At 45.0% G+C, this 17,489-nt stretch overlaps 1 protein-coding gene across 2 annotated transcripts in view; it reads left to right on the forward strand.

Moving 5' to 3' along the window:
- ptprn2 (protein tyrosine phosphatase receptor type N2) overlaps window positions 1-17,489 on the forward strand; it is a 218,206-nt gene that overhangs the window by 24,271 nt on the left and 176,446 nt on the right. The window lies entirely within an intron of this gene.

Genomic DNA, 17,489 nt, shown 5'->3' on the forward strand with positions numbered 1-17,489 from the left:
AATAAAATCACATATATTTTTAATATAATGTATAATGTAATATAAAAGCCATATGACCTGTGACATAGACAGTTTGAGGCACACTGTAAAAGGAGCTTTACTGTATCTCTGCATTTGCTTTCTATGTTAACTCTTGGACATTTTTTGCACCTGTGTGGTCTTTTGGGCAGTAGCTGAGCCATTGCGCTGAGCACATGGTGATGGCAGTGTGTAAGGGGCAGTTCTGCCCCCTCCCTGGGTCGTCTGTCCATGCCGTTTCGGGGGTTAATGGCATTCCGCAGGCGGCCCATCCCCGATTTATCTGCATTTGCTGTTTGTACAACGTTTGCCATCTTCGCGGCTAACAGGCTGGCGGCAGATGGTCTTCGCGGGACCAATCAATGGCCCGGCTGAACAAGCGAGCGGCACCTGCTGCGTTCTTACATCGGCGGTTAACCAGGCCAGCTGTGGGCAGGTTGCGTCGCTGGCCCGAGGAGACTGTTTGGCTGGCGTCCCTCTCCGCTGCGGCCGCAGCACCCGTGCAGAAATGCGACCGCACACGTGCGGTGCTGACGCATTTTCCTGCTGGAGAATCACGGTCAATTAAATACGCGCAAGCGAACCGGACAGCTGGCTCCCCGTTCCACAGTCTGTCTGAAAGCGCAGTCTCACTGCGGATCACCATCGACTTTACGAGGATTTTTGTGTTCACGCTGATTTTCGTTGGGCCTTCCTCTGTCTTTAATGGATCTGCCTCTTGCTGTACTAGAAAATGGCCTGAAGTCAACCTCCCCTGCTAAATAGTGCTAATGCACTCAAGAAATTCCATCTGGTTGTATTTTCCACCGAACCGTAGGAATTCTATAGCTTCTGTTCTCATCTACAGTGAGTTTTATATCAAATGAAAGGGAGTTTCATTTAATTTTTTAGCCGATACGATTATTTCTCAGGTTTTTTTAATTAATCTGACTTAATTAGAGTTATGCAGAATATACAGTGGTGTGAGAGAAAAAATGCAGAATATGCAGTGGTGTGAGAGAAAAAAGATAATTATTTTTTAGGGTTTCAGATGCTTCATTTTCCTGCTGCCGCTTATGCATGTGCATATCCTGAAAAAGGAAGTGTCTTGCTGAATGGCAGAGGGATATCTCCATGGAAACGCATCCTAATTGATTTGCTTGAAAGATACGTTTAGCTGGTAATGCGGTTCATTTTCACTTCAAAGTGAAGTGTTTCTGAGTGTCCAGTTTCAAAACCAAACTGGATTACAGTATGTAACTCATGGCACTTGTGATTTGAAGATATGAACTGCTCTGAAAAAGAGCACAAGAAATGAAATGGTTATAGTTCTATATCAGCCTGCACTACAGTCCCTTTGACAGTGTAGTAAAAGAATGAGGTCACAGGTCGCAGACGCTAGACTGCAGGGCAGTGGCTGCAGACGAGAGTGACAGGGAGCCTGGGAAAAGGCCTGCTGCATTTGGGTGCTGCTGGATGCTGTGGCTGGAGGTCTCTGCGATGTGGTTTAAATGTTTGAGGAGTTAATGTGCGGTGCCTGAGTGCCTGATGGGCCGTGGTTCAGCATTTCATTTTTATTAAAGTGCTTTAAAGTGTCAGTATCGACCACTGGCTCGCTGGCTCTGACTGCGACTCAATCCTTTCTGCTGGAACATCTTCTCATCCACAGTCCTTCCTCCCTCTGTGTGGATAATGGGGCGAAATCAAAACCAAGCCTGTTCAGCTTATCGTGAATTACCCGCCACTGCACAATCAATGGCTTTTGAAAGTTTTTAAAAAAGCATTATGAAGTTGAATAAAAAAAACGGATGAAAACGTAAAGTTCAGAGTCCTTTTGAATTCTGAATTTTCAGGATTATTGGAATTCTGTATAGTTAATGCATGGTGAGCTTTAGCACAAGCTAAGGGCTATCTTCAAAGCCTGGACTAAAGCGATTTATCCCTGTTTTCAAAGAAGAAAAGATTTAGGGCTAAAAGAGTCATTTTATGAGACGAGAGATGTGAGTTTAAACCACCTTTGGGAAGGGAAAGGTTTAGCCGTAGCTACAGACAGTAAAGTCCTGTAAATCCTAAAAACATCTATACTGTCAACATAACTTTAAATATAGAACAGTAGAATTCATACGATTTTTTGATTCAATAGCACACACTCTAAGGTAGAGCGTAACATCAGGCATATAAGAGGCTTCAAGTCAGCATATCTGGAAATTTGCAATATAATTTGAAAGTCTTAGATTTCAAATTTGAATAAAATGATCTAACATTGCTCAGAGCTGTTTGCTCTCTGAAAACATGACAGTTTAAACAATGAACAGAACAGAAGAAGTTGCAAGATAGGTACATTTAATCACTTCTGTGATTCACGCAGTTTCTACTGTTTAATTGGTTTGGGTAGGACTATGTCCTTATTTTGCCTTAGCATCATCTTTGTTCACTCAGCCAGTCTTTGAAAGACGAAAAAAAAAAGAAATCTTCTTGGTGCTGCTGTAACATTGAATTATTTTCCATTGTGGACATACATTGTTCTGGGCCTCTAATGTTCTTTCTCTAACCTGACCCTCTGCCTAATTATAAGCAACACATTTGGTTGTGAATGTTAATTGGATAATTGGATAATTTAATGATTGCCAGCTGCTTCTACCCAGTGATTGTGTCGCCTCCCAAATTGTAGCCATGTGTATATGTGCTATGCCTTTGTTCAGGCACATGTATGTGTACATATTTGTGCGTCATAATGGTGCACTTCAAACGCAGCCAGTCACATGCAAACAGATGGCTTTCTGTCACAGGCACAGTAATAGCTTTCCACTGATAGCTCTGTGTCACAAATGGATGGGTGTGAGGCTCACGGTGATAGCTGTTGGTGCCACTGAAACGGCTTTTTGTCACACAGGGATGAATGTCAGGCTTACAGTGATGGCTGTCTATCACTAAGAGGCTTGGCACAGATACAGTTATGAGACTTAATGTAGACGGATGGCTGTCTGTTACACTCATAGAGCTGGGTGTCAGGCTTATTGTGTAGTGATATCTGTCTGATACACTCACAGGTGTCAGGCTTATTGTGTAGTGATATCTGTCTGATACACTCACAGGTGTCAGGCTTATTGTGTAGTGATATCTGTCTGATACACTCACAGGTGTCAGGCTTATTGTGTAGTGATATCTGTCTGATACACTCACAGATGTCAGGCTTATTGTGTAGTGATATCTGTCTGATACACTCACAGGTGTCAGACTTATTGTGTAGTGATATCTGTCGGATACACTCACAGGTGTCAGACTTATTGTGTAGTGATATCTGTCTGATACACTCACAGGTGTCAGGCTAATTGTGTAGTGACATCTGTCTGATACACTCACACGTGTCAGGCTTATTGTGTAGTGATATCTGTCTGATACACTCACACGTGTCAGGCTTATCGTGTAGTGATATCTGTCTGATACACTCACAGGTGTCAGGCTTATTGTGTAGTGATATCTGTCTGATACACTCACAAGTGTCAGGCTTATTGTGTAGTGATATCTGTCTGATACACTCACAAGTGTCAGGCTTATTGTGTTGTGAAATCTGTCTGATACACTCACAGGTGTCAGGCTTATTGTGTAGTGATATCTGTCTGATACACTCACAGGTGTCAGGCTTATTGTGTAGTGATATCTGTCGGATACACTCACAGGTGTCAGGCTTATTGTGTGCGCTGTGATGGCAGTCACAGGGACTGCTGTCAGTGGGTGTGTTTGCTGTCAGGAAGCAGCGCTCTGCTGTAGTACAGTGCCATTCATCACACAGCAAGCACAGTAAAAACCGACTGGACCTACAGCTGCGTGAAAGTGTGACTCCCCTGCTCAATCTAGCACATCTCTGTCAGCCTGTGCCGTGCTGCAGTTCCTCTGCTGGGATCCTCTCTGATGGGTGATTGCCGCTGATGGGCGTGTTGCAGTGTTTCCCTCTCAGACAGCGAAAGAGCAGAATGTGACCTAAAAACATGTCATCTACTCATCTTCCTGTGCCTTTATATTTCTAAATTGTGACTGTAATGTGTGCAACAGTATTTGTGGTGATATTGTATGAAATTGCAAATTAATTAGTAAATACATTTTATTATTTATGAGTAACTTAAGACCTGTTTGCCTAGCAGACTCCCTTTGTGCGTTTGTGTTGCATACATTCATACAGCAGTTTGCTCATGTGCATTTCTGAAGGGGGCAGCAGTGGTGGTCTCCACTTGACTCCAACCCACGTCCTCCTCCTCCTTCCGCAGTGAGCAATTGTGAGCAATTTATACATCTATACAGGTGGTAATATAGGCTGAGAGACTGTTTGACATAAACAGACTAGGTTAACCTCAGTATAGCTCAGGTTTTACCCAGATATCACCTGGCTACGTTCTAGCCGGTTTGGAAACTTTAACCTTTCCAACAAGTGTTGTTAGATTTTCACCTTAACACCTGGACGGTATTTCACTGTCTTCTTTACAAAACTGTTCACTGGGTCTGGTTGGCCAACAAATTCTCACTGCTGTGCCATTACATCCAGAAAAGAACAAAAGAATAATGTTGCTTTGGTTATTTCTTATCACCTGAGTGAAGATCTGGCGGTGGGGAGGGGTGCAGAGAGAGGTATTAGAGTGACCGTCTTGCATCCAGCTCGGTTCAGTTCCTGCTGCAGTCCGGAGGTGAGCCAGCTGGAATTGGCACAAACGAATGGCCCAAGTCTCCTTTCCCTCCTTTGGGTTTCCGCGCCACGACGGCATGTTCGGCAGACGTCCGGTCTTTCCCAAAGGCGTCTTGTCTTACTGTAATTTGGCGCCTTTCGTCAGTGCCTCTGACGCCCGGCAGGCCTGCTCTGATTGGAGCGTGGCGAGGACACGCGCCTCTCGAACAGCGAGCCGTGTCCCCGTCGGCGGGGTGTCGGGCTGTAAATCGGACGTGGTCGTGTTCCGCCAGGCGGGCTCTGTTCCGCGCGCCCAGGGAGCATGAAAAAAAAAAAAACCCGCCATCTGGACGAGCGGCCGGCCTCGACGGTCCGGACGTGGCCCGACGTGGAGCCGACGTGGAGCCGGCGCGGAGGGCTCGCCGTGACCTTCGTTTCCGCTCCGACGGCGTTCCGTCGCGGGGCGGTGGCGGGGGGGGGTGGGTTTGGGAGGCAGACGGACCGTGCCCGGCCGTTATTGCAAGCCCCCATTCGCAGACAGATAGGTGGTTCGGTACCCATCTGTTCCGCTGTTGGCAGACAGGCTGTGATGTTAAACAGATAAGTCGCGTAAAATTCGTGTCTGTAATTGGTCGGCTCTAATGGCCCTTTTCCTTAGTTTTAATGATCTGTGGCTCACCCGGGCCTGAAATCGATTATGCACAGCCCTTTATTTATCAACCGGATAGGCTGCATGCTGATGGAGGCTATGTGTGTAGCATGCATAAAGTACAGTCACGCATAAAGAGACCCAGGGCTATCAGGACTTCAGTAATGGTTCCATATAGGAAAATACATTACGGGTCATTCCAGGAAATCGCTCTGGTGAGGGACAATTGACATTTGGGCGATGTCTATCGATTGAAAATCCCAGAACTGAAAATTAAATGCAGATCTTATACTTTTCTTCACAAACACAAATTGACAAGCGCAGTGCCCAGTTTTTTTTCTTCAGAATACGGTACAAATAAATGCAGTCCTGAAGACTCCTCTCCCTTAATTGTTTCAGTATTGCCTCCGTGGGCACGGTTGACGCGTCGGTTTCAGAACCTCAGGAACACTCCGTGAGGCTGGCGGGTCTGTGGAGAGAAGCTGATTTGAATGCCGCCAGTGCCGCGTCGCCGGTGTAGTTGTTGTTGTTGTAGTCAAGGCCGATGTTTTTTCCCCCGTTGTGTTGGGATTGACAGAAATCCTCCTGAAACGCCCGTGGTGGTTGACAGGCAGCGGTGTGGCGTGATTCAGCGCTCCCTCCTGAGAAATGCGCTCTCTGTGCTTCAGCAGCCTTATCCTCCCTGACAGCGCCGTATGCGTCTCTGTCGGGGGGGGGGGTGGGGGGGGGGGTACAGGGAGTGTGGCTTCAGGGATATTAAAGGTCCCAATCCTCACCTCTCCGGCCAATAAATAATTGTGCCTCTTACATTCCCCTTGTAATAACAGACCTGTTCTTGTGCATTTTCTCTTGCTTCTCTGCCAAGTGAAGAGGCTTTAATGTGGAACATAAAGGATTGTGCATTTTACCCTTGGGCTTCATTATCTGGATTTAATATAACTGGGTTCTTAATTAATGTTAAATGCAAACTGAGCACGTAAGAAAGACATCACTATTTCTGCCTACGAGTTTTTCATTTTCAGTATGCAGATTTGGAATACCAATGGCATGTTTGAAGCATCATTCTGGGCATTTGTGGCTGACCTCGACATGTCTCAGTCACTGTGACTTCTGCAAAAGCACTGCAGCATTCTTATTACTGCCTTCATTTTTCTGAGAGATTCAGGACAGGCGATGAGGTGATTTAAGCTAGTAAAATAAAAGCCGAGCCTGGTAGAAAAAAAAGTGAACGCAGTAACAAATAGGCTGAGAGATGAGTGCCTCAGTGAAACAGAGATATTGAAAAGACTGTTAGAGACTGAAGTGTCAGGGCTAAGCTAGCATAGCGGCTCAGCGTTTGCACTGTTCACAGCCAGCAATTAACCACCTGGCAACCCCCGACAGCCAAATCCAGTTTATCAATTACTGACCACAGTCTCTGAGACCGCGAGTCGCAGCACGGCGCCAAAGCACACGGACAGACCCACGCATTCATTGGTGAATACGGCGGGCCAGCCAATGGGAGGCTCACACACGGGTCTGTCTGGGCGGGAGAGCTGTTGCTACGGAGCGGCGTTTGTAGTGATTGATGGCCACCTGCCTACGCGGCGCCTTTGATTGAGTGAGAACTGGGCTCGCCGCAACCTGGCCTTTGATTGAGCGGAACTGGCCGTGAGAACGTCGCCACGGAGACGGATCAGGATGGTCTCTCAGCCTTGGCGAGGGGCTGTGCCTCTCGATCTCCCAGATTGACTTCAGGCATCGATGGACAGCTCGCCTCATAGCAAGTTTGCGGCTGCGAACACCGCAGATGGAGAGCAATGACTAGGCCAGGCCATTAAGACCCTCTCCTGCTGTATAAAAGTGTGGTTCTCTCTGTGTGCGTTATTAGCCACGTTCTGTATTTGTCCGTCTTAATTTTTTATCAGGTTTGATCTCCAAACGTGGTCTGTCAGTCCCTGCTTATTTTGTAGTCTACCTGTGTCGATAGAAAACCCACACGCCTTGTACAACTGGCTTAAAGGGCCAGAGGGGGCGCTAGTGTGTAGTAAAGCGAGGCACTCCCTGTTGATGGGAGTCCTGCCGGGGTGATACTAAAGCTGGTTATGTGTGGTCCTGAGAAACCCCTGGTCAAGACCAGCACTGGAGCAGTCAGCAACCTGGACCAGGGGACACGTTACTGCAAACACTTTCATTATATGAATTGTAAAATTATATGAAAGGTATCTCTTTTCTTATGATTGACATTTTCATGAAAATTTGTAGTGGCAGATCAGGGTGGTGGTCCCCATTCTTAAGAAGGGGGACCAGAGGGTGTGTTCCAATTTTCGTGGAATCACACTCCTCAGCCTCCTTTGAAAAGTTTAAACTAAGGTGCTGGAAAGGAGGCTTTGGCCGATAGTCGAAGCCCAGATTTAGGAGGAACAATGCGGGTTTCGTCCAGGCCGCGGAACAATAGGCCTCTCTCAGATATTTGAGGGGCCATTGGGAGGTTGCCTATCCAGTCTACACGTGGTTTGTAGATTTGGAGAAGGTATATGACCGTGTGCCCCGGGGTATCTTGTGGGAGGTGCTGCGGGAGCATGGGGTGACAGGGTTGCTTTTGCGTGCCATTCGGTCCGGGTTCACCCGGAGCGAGAGCTGTGTTTGCATTCTCGGTATTAAGTCAAGCTTGTTCAAAGTGGGTGTTGGACTCCGTCAAGGGTGCGCTTTGTCTCCCCTTCTGTTTGTGGTATTCATGGACAGGATCTCGAGGCACAGCCGAGGTATGGAGGGTGTCCGGTTTGGGAACATCTCTGCTGTTTGCAGATGACATCGTTCTCTTGGCCTCATCATACTGTGACCTTCGATGTGCACTAGAGCAGTTTGCAGCTGAGTGTGATGTGGTCGGGTGACGTGACGTGGTTTGCCCCCTTCAAGCAAGAGAGGAGCAACTGCCCCAGGTAGAGAAGTTCATTCTTGGGGTCTCATTCACGAGTGAGGGGAAAAGGGATTCGGAGATCGATGGCCGTCTTGGTGCAGAGGCCACAGTAATGCGGGCACTGTATCGGACAGTGGTGGTGAAGAAGGAAGCTCTTGATTTACGAGTCAATCTTCGTCCCTACTCTCACCTATGGTCACAAGCTATGGATAGTGAGAGTGAGATTGCAAATACAATCTGTATGCCTCCGTATGGTGGCAGGGCTTACCCTCCTTGATTGGGTGAGGAGCTCAGCTACCGGGCAGGATCTCAAAGTAGAACCACAGCTCCTCCACACTGAAAGGATCAGTTGAGGTGATTTGGGCATCTGATAAAGATGCCTCCTGGACGCCTCCCTCTGGAGGAGTTCTGGGCTCAGCCACCGGGGCGGAGACCCAGGGGTAGACCTAGGACGCAATGGAGGGATTATTGCCTTGGGATCCACCAGGATTTTGCAGAAGTCGCTGGGGAGAGGGATGTCTGGGTTGCTCTGCTTGCCCATTTTCCACCCTGACCTGGACTAAGCGGTTAGAGGATGAAATTTGCTTATAATAATTTGGAACATGTAACACATAATGCATCACTGAGATATGAAAGGGATAAGAGCGTCTGCCAAATGCCTGTAACGTAATACAGGTGTATGAAGTTACAAACTGTAGGTGTACAGCAGGTAATAGCGGCTGTGGTGTGTCTGTGTGTGTGTGTGTGTGCGTGGCGGCTGTGCTGGTGCAGGGGTCTCCTGCCCCCCCCCCCCCCCAGCACACTGAAATAGGTTAATATTTACATTAAGGTTCCAGTCCATCTCCTCTCAGAAACAGCGCATTAATCTGGTCCCCTTGGCGGGTGAGAGAGAGCGCTCGTGCATCTTCCTCAGTCCGCCGCGTCGTGCCCCGCCTCCGGGTCCCTCCCGGCCAGCGCCCCCCCCGGCTTCTCCGGCACACTGCCGCGCCGCTCGGCAAGGGAGACGCCGTTTCTGCCAAATGGGTTTTTTAATACCGCCGAGGCGTTCGACGGCGGCTTTGCCGGCGATGATGTGGACAGCGATTCGGCGAGAAAGACAGACGCGCTAATTTCCCCTCCCGCCAGTAGCTTCGGCTCCTCCGCAGTGCGCTGTGTCATCACGCACACCCCTCTGTTCAGCTGAATGTTTCACTTGTCTTTTTGATGGCGCGCAGTCTATCAGCCGCCCCCAGAACACCGTCATCACCTGTCTGGCCACTCCAGTAAAGCAGTTAATCTGAATTTAATTTGTGTGCGCGTGTTTGTAGTGACACAGGTTGCTATGCAGCGCTTATGGTTATGTAGGACTTCATTACGTGAAGCTGGGTAGAGGTTATTTGATAATCTGACCATTGAGTCGCTGTACTGTCTGTGCCTCTGTACCTCTGTGACTGTCTGTCTGTTCATTATTTCCTGTTGTTTTTGTGTGTGTGTGCATGTCTGGGTACGGGACAACTGAAAAGAACATGGGTAGATTTTGCTGCAGCTGCTTTTCAGTCAAACAGGAAGGAAGTAACCTGATGTCAGGGCTGGTAGCGCGGATGCTGGTATTGCTGAACGCTGACAGTGCACATTGTACAGAGCATGTTGTTCATTCATATCTGACAGAGCACCAGTCATCATGTCACTGTTCAGTTCTGTTCTGAACAGAAAACCCCCAGAAAGATTTAAAATGTCTAATTTAAATAATCTCACCATGTACCCTGGCCTCTCAATATCCAGTACACTCCTCAATGACATTCTCCATAGAGCTAGATCAGTGTCAATGTGTCAAAATTACAAACATAAGAATACACTCGATGTCATATTCACATAAAAGGATCAGTATGTTCTTATTAGATGCTGACCCTTTTATGTGAGTTCATTTATGTAATAAATGAAATATTTCCCTATTATATAACTGGCTTTCCTGTACCACTGTGTATGAATAAAAGTGGCTTGATACGTAAGACAGTGAGGGATGTGTGGAGGAACTCCCTTGAGCTTCATATAAAAACAGGCAAGGGAGGCTACAGCCACACAGTATGCTCAGCTGGTTTCATTTAGTTTGTGTAGTTGTAACAGCCTCAATAAATTTGGGGGAAGCTTTAAAATGTTTTTATTATAAATGACTGTGTGTGTTGCAGACGTTTATTTTGTTTTTGATTACATTTATCATACTGATTTATATATTCTCCCTGTATACGGAGTTGCTGGGCGGAGGGGCTTGGCAGCAGCTGATGGGGACCTTCCTCCAATAAGTGTGAACTACTTCAGTCGCCACCTTGTGGTGAAATGTGTCTATTACATCACATACTGTATAAGGATTATTCTTATGTGTTTGCAGCTATTGTCGTAGACAACATAGCATTCAGTTATGCTCTTAAATAAGTCCTTAGTCATTCTAAATATCAAAAAAATGAGTCATATTCACATTATCAAAAGATAACAGAGTTTTGTAACCATGACACTTAAACCACTTAGATCCATTAACGTTTCCCCATGTAAGATTACATTGAAAGAGAAAACTAAGCCCTTGATGTCACTGAATAATGTATCCTAATTATCTGTTTCAAACTCTAAAAAGAATAATTATTGTTTTAACGTTTTTTATTCAAATGTCACATTGTGCACTATCCATTTCCACGTATGCGTCATATTTCAGGTTTAAAAACAAGTTAATTTCAGTGTTAAAAGTCCACACTGCTCTCTCCTGTGGTCTTGCCTGCATTCCTTAGATATATGTCCTGGGCATTCAAGGATGAAATTGAAATGAGGTTTTACTTCGAAACACACAAAAATCAATCTGTTGTGTATAGTATCAACAGCCAAGATTGATTCGATTTGGACCTCTTTAATTTGTTAAAACAAAGTCTTGAGGGTGTCATGTTGCCTTTTATTGAGAATTAAGTGGCCTGACTTTTAGAGGCTGTGTCAATAACGCTAAAATGTCTTGGAGTAACTCCAAAACTGCTGTACACAGTGAAATCCTCGAACCAAGTCTTATCTCACTGAATCAGAGGCTTTTTATTTGATTATATCAGGAGTTGAAGGTAACTGAACAGGATTATGATCTGTTTGAAATCCAGTGCTGAAGGTATGGTGTACACTCACTGTCAGCAGCACCCGTTATGTGCTCATTTATGCTTCCTGTGGAAGTCAGATGTATGTGACAAACCCTTTGAGATGAAACAAAAACGATAATTACGGTCATGTTGTAAAACGCAGGCTTCTGCAGACAGATGGGTAAGAGTAAGGCTCAGTCTTGTTACTGTGCATTGTCTGGAACACACGACAGGCTCTTCAGCACAGAATCAATGTTAGTAGTTTAGCTGCTTTCGCGGAGAAGAATCACAAAACTGCGGTCTGTTGTTCTGAACTGTTGTTCTGAGGAATGCATTTGTGAAGTTCTTGTCACGTTGTCCGTTTTTTCAACCGCATTTCCATCCCCGCTTCCTCGTTTCTCTGGATGTGGCGCACCTAATCGCACCTGTGGGCTCGCCTCGTTTGCGCAGAGCCCTCCGTACGAACGGAGAGAGTGCGTTCGAGTCATGCGCGGCAGACGGAAGCGTGTGTGGCCGCACGCGCAGTCCTTTCAGCTCGCGGCCTGGCGCTCGAGCTGCACGGTCGAGCTGCGCGGTCGAGAGCACCACGCGCGCATGTGATACGGGCAGACTGCCTGGTGGAGGCGCTGTTGTGTCCCTGCCTGCTGAGCCCCCTCCCCTGAGCGATGCCCTGGGTATTTCTGCTCCTCCCTGGTTTGCTGCTGGGTCCTGTCCGCGCCGGCACAGTCAGAACTGGATAGCAGAACCGCTGTGTGACAGCCCGTGTGGTCGCTCGTTAAGCTTCACAGAACATTTACATTTATTCTTATGTAATATTTTTCATTCATTTCAACAGCTGAAAAAACTGTCACTGTTGTGAAATTCCAAGAAAAAGCATTAGTGTGTTTCGCATTGAAAATACATTATCTCTCTGTGCAGCACTAAGCTAAGGATACTGCAATATATGAGAGCACAACTAAGGTTGTTTTGTGGAGTTTTGTTCCAAATAACAAGCATGTGTTCGTGTGAGTGTGTGTGTCTGTGTGCGCTGGCTTGTCTGAATGTGTGTGTGTGTGTGCGTGTGTTGAAGTGTGGGTGTGTGTGTGCTGGCATGTCTGTGCATGTTTATGTGAGTGTGTGTGTGTGTTTGTTTGTTTGTATGTGTGTGTGTCTGTGTGTGTGTGTTCAGGCACAGGCGTGCACGTGTGTCTGTGTGTCTTTGTGTGTGTGTGTGTGTCTGTGTGTGTGTGTGCACATGTGTGTGTGTAGAGTGCCTGGAGGTGACCCAGCTCCATTCTGGCTCTGAGTAGCAGCTGGCTTTTCCACAGGGGAACAGGAGCAGGCAAAGGGCAGAACACAGCATGAGAGGGAGGCTGCGATCGATAGAGCCGCAGGGACACAGAGCTACAGAGGAGCCCAGAGGAGAAACAGCAGAAACAGGGACAACAGAGAGACTTTCATTGCAGGGACACTGTAATGACGAATGGGACAGTTTGCCCTGGGCATCACACTCAAGGCCTGAAAAGAGCTGCTGCTTCTGACATGATTCAGGAGTTTTTGGGGGAGAGGTGGGCTCTCTGGGGCTCCATCTTTCACCTCTCCTTGTTTTTTTGTGACAGCCGTGCAGAAATCTCTTTAGGAGCAGAGATTTTAGGCAGACAGGAGGGGTGAGGGAGGTTACGAAAGGCGGGCCGGGCTGACCCTTGGGGAACGCCTCTGAGACTGGACTCCTGATATTGCAGTTTCTGCTCTGCTGCAACAGGAGTAGTGCTCAGAGCAGTGCTATCTAAAGCAGACTGAAAGGAGGGGAATGCAGTGCTTAATGTTTTAAAGAGTGCAGTTAACTGGGTGTATAATATTGGAGGTTGGGCACGTGGACAACATCCAGTCACTGTTTTGGGGTTTCAAAGTAGGAGGGGTTCTGGTGGATCCTTAAACATTGAGGCCTGCCTGTGTGACATTTTCAGTGGCACTGGGTTCAGGAGTATGGGAGTACAGCTGTAGAAATGGCAGCAGTACGCGTGGAACACAAACGTGTTGGACGTAGAGGCGATGAAGCATTTGTCAGTAAAGCACAAACTGCATCATGGTTTATGCAAAATATGAGTTGCTGACCATGTATACTATAGTTATAGAAAATATTGGCCATTGAAGAAAATGCATCTGTTTTTCCCAGCTTTACTGACACAAACCTCTCCTCAGAGGGAGTGGTCTGCTCATAATCTGGTCACCTGACCGCTGGACTGACAGCTTAATTCTCCCACACCTGCTGACGTCCGCGTTCAGACACCAGCAGAACGGTACACAAGCCGGTTCTATTCACTCTCCAAGTGGACACTTCTCTGCAAACACAAAATAAGCATTTTTGTGTTACTACATTTGTTGTCATTTCTTCATTTTTTTTTCCAGTTTCAGGCTCATTAATTTATGGTCTGAGAAGGCTTTCCAGAAAACCAGATTAGACACTTATTTCACAAGGAAGGGCTTCCCATTGTAATCTAAGCAATCATGATGCAAATGATATCACAGAGGGCATGCGGCCCTAATTAAAATGCAGTAAATGAATAAATCAGTGCAGAGCCGTGGTTATGGGTGGCTACACGCAGAACACACCCTACTGAATCGCAAGTCTGCAAGGGCCACGGTAATGAAGCAAAAGGATTGTTTTAATCTAATGACAAATTAATTCATTTGAACTGTAAGCTAATGTTGAAGAAAATGAGCTGTCAACCCTGCAGGTCCCTCAGAATTAAAGTTTAACCAAACTCACTAAATTAGTATGTGGCAACACTGCACCAGCGTAAAAAATTTGGACGTTTAAAAAATATTATTGGCACAAAAAGCAACCTACCTTGTGATGACACTGAAAAATCGAGATTCATCACTCTTGTTTTCTGTATAATTAATATTTTCACTTTCACATTACTGTAGCTATATCCAGCAGGATTTTCTAGTTCTTATATGGAGGTTAGCAATCCGCAATCTGCTTTACAGTTTTCCATTCAATTACTGACCAATCCATGTACTGCTTAGCTTTACTGACATTTGGGAATATGGGCAACAGGTTGGGAATGAAAACATTAAAGAGAAAACATAAGAAATGTTGTATTGTAATTATGTTCATAGATAAATTGCTTGTTTTAATTCATGCATAGCCGGGAAAGGCATACATGTTATTCTTACTGAAACGATTAAATGCTATGCGAGTAATTAAATGCTTTTTTACACGTTAACTGATGTGCCATGCTCTTTAAATTCCTGAGTAACTCATGTGCATCCCGTAGCCATGTCCACCCAGTAAACAAAGTACAGTTGCAAATATTCATTCGCTTTGTAGATATCAAAGAGTTCTGTGTGGATTTTTTGGCCTCAGAATCCAGCTCTTTCTCTCCAGTTATTTCCACTTCTATCCTCCTGTGTCCGGGGCTTCAGAAGCTCTGTGAAATGACTGAAAACCCGAAAGGCAAAGATTCATCTCGGTTCAGAAACGCTGCCACTTTCCGCTGCTGTCGGTCTGCCCAAGCTTGTCTAATGTACGAGTCAATGTCCCTGCACAGGGGTCTCTGTGGAGCCCATAACTACATGCAAGGTAATGTACTGTGCCCAGAGAGGTCAGGACCAAAGACCCTTCCAGCCGATCCCCGATGGCATTGAACATGACCAATCACTCTGGCATCTCTGGCATGGTCTGATTTGTTTGTTAACTGAAGCCACGGTGCTCCCACAAACACTTTGCGCCAGGAGACCTACCACCTCTGACGCACAGCAGTTTATCATGTGTACTAAGGGTGATCAGCATGGTTCAGGACACCTCAATTCACTAGAGGAGGCGGTACCTCTCTGTAAGATAACTTAAAATGGTCTTTTGCAGACACAGATAAATATACTATATGTATATATGTTAATATAATGTATATGGCTCCTGGAATTAATACCAGAGACTCATATCCCCTACAGGGAACAAAAATGAATTGTTGGGTCTTAGGTGGTTAATATAAAAATAGTCAAATACCAAAAGTATTTCTTAAGTTGATAAATAATTCATGTATACTGACTTTGAAGCTCTCTACATATTCTGTCTTTGATCAATGAATTCTGTCTTTGATGAATTACCTGTCCGCTAAGGTATACTCCAAATGGTTGCATGTTTGATTTGCATAATGCAGAAAGGATCATGTTTTATATCCCATAATCCATGTCAAAATATTTGTCCCAACATCTTTGTGCACCTGGATTTTTTACCATGACTGTTGTTATGAACTCTTGGTAGCACACCGGTTGTGTTTGGTATTTCAGTCAAAGTCATCTATGTCACTGAAGCTACATAGTGGCTTCCCTGGGCTCATATGTGGGAATGGAGAGTGATAAAGAGGCAGTGTTCCTTATATGGAAGGGGGTGGCATGCCAGTGGCTTGACAGGCATGATTGGTAGAAAGAAACAGAGGGGAAAATGAGTGAACTGCTATATACAGCCACCTGACACCAAGCTACAGATAAAATATCTTCTTGTATCTCAGCACTGCTAGACTGCAATAAAAATCCCTTCAATCATAATGCAAGCATTCAGATTAGCGTAGCCTTCCTATTACCCTGTGCTGCAGTTCAGGCTATAAGCAATGAATCACATGACAAACAGCGAGAAGGCAGTTTAAATCAAGGCTGGCTCAAAAACTTGAGTATGCGTTGCATGCATGCCATACTTTTCAAATGCTTTATGGAAAATAATGTATTCTAAAAACAGTTCCAGTACTATCAAATTCAGCTGGTTTACTATAATAACAATTTAGTGATTTAGCAGACACAGTAAGTGCATTCAGTTAAGGCGGATGAGACACCTGCGTGTCACAAACATTGCAAGTAAAACATGTCTTCAGACAGCTGGTACACTTTCATAAGTAAAGGTACAATTGAGGTACAATTTTGTTCTTTAAGAATAACAATTTTGTTCTTTTTTCCCAGATATACCCTGAAATGTTCTAATAAGTGAACCAGCAAAAAATATTTTTCACCTTCCTGAGAGGCATCAATTGTAAAGCGCTTTGGATAAAAGCGCTATATAAATGCAGTCCATTTACCATTTACCATTAATAAGTATAATTTATGAACAAAGAAGGTGCAAATGAATTATTAAACCCATGGCTAGGGGTACAGTTTTTTGTATCTATAGGGTACCACCCCAGTGACAAGCGGACCTTTTTAAACACCATTTTGTACCTTTTTTCTGAGTGTGTAGTAATGACATTGTTGTCTTTTTTTACTACTTTTTCCCTTTTTGATGTACTATATGCAATTTAACATTTCAGGTTGAGTAATGCTAATGCTTCAAACATTGAGGCAACTAGCTTCAATTGCACTGAATTGGTAGCAGACTGAAATGTTGCCCTCAGTCAAATGGCCAATGGGCAGTGGTGATTGTGCAGTGATGGCTAACACATGCTCTGTCTGAAAAAGAACAGGACTTTTCCATGGCTGATTGCAGTCATTCAGCACAGATAAAAGCTCCCCCTTGGTTGGTCAATGGGCAAAGCTTTCACCTGGATCAGCTTTTGCAAAATGGCATTGGTCCCAGAATGGAGCAGTATTCTACAATGTTATTACAGCGGAATACATGGTTACTAAAGGTGTTATGTTTTTTTAAAAACATTTTTTAATTTTAATTATTGTGTATTTATTTAATTATTGAAAGAACTTGTGAAATAACTGTTGGAATATAAAATATAATTCCACATATAACATTATTTAAATGGTCATTGAAATAGCATTTGGTTAGACAGGATTATTCTGATATTCTGATCATGTGCTAAAGCAGTCCTATAGGTGAGTTAGATAAACAGGAGTTTTACAAGATTTGCATGTGATCATGAGTTAAAAATCGCAGTGCCCTGTGTCCAAATTTCTGCAATAAAACTCAAAAACATTTATGCTCAGATCCAATTAATTACAAAAAAAACATTGCTTTCAAAGACAGTGCACATCTTTTTAAAATGTGGCACACGTCATTTTTCGTTTTCAAAACACATCTTAGAAAAATGAAAGGAATGTGAAAAGATATTGGGTCATTTATATTCCGGGAGAGCTGTTATTTCCCCTGTGTATTGCGACCCTGAGTGTCCCAGCTTTTCTTTCTTGTCCTGATAGTCGTTGAATTATGAAGCTGATAGCAGCCTCTGCTTGTGTTGCCTAGCAACATGCATTGAGTGGCGCTTGGGCCCTGCTGATTTGGAG

Source organism: Anguilla rostrata, chromosome 4 (assembly GCF_018555375.3).
Source record: "Anguilla rostrata isolate EN2019 chromosome 4, ASM1855537v3, whole genome shotgun sequence".
NCBI classification, from domain to species: domain Eukaryota; kingdom Metazoa; phylum Chordata; class Actinopteri; order Anguilliformes; family Anguillidae; genus Anguilla; species Anguilla rostrata.